Here is a 225-nt window from a genome sequence, read left to right as displayed (position 1 = left end):
TCCTATCCACTGGACCACCAGGGAATTCCGGGCCGGAGGTTTTGACTGTAGCTCTGCCTTCCCCCAGCCTCGATTCCTCATCTGTAAATTAGACATTCACAACCATGGAACCTCCCTCTGAGTCTTGGAGTGACAGCACGTGGCATCAGGCAAGCTGAGATCAGTGCCCAGCACATGGCCAGCGCACAATGTACTTGAATTTTATTTTTACTAACCTCTGCCCCT

The sequence above is a fragment of the Neophocaena asiaeorientalis genome, unplaced genomic scaffold (genome assembly GCF_003031525.2).
Source record: "Neophocaena asiaeorientalis asiaeorientalis breed wild unplaced genomic scaffold, Neophocaena_asiaeorientalis_V1.1 scaffold357, whole genome shotgun sequence".
Taxonomy (NCBI): Eukaryota; Metazoa; Chordata; class Mammalia; order Artiodactyla; family Phocoenidae; genus Neophocaena; species Neophocaena asiaeorientalis.
The sequence above is the reverse complement of the archived record's forward strand: the minus strand, read 5'-3'. Positions refer to the sequence as shown.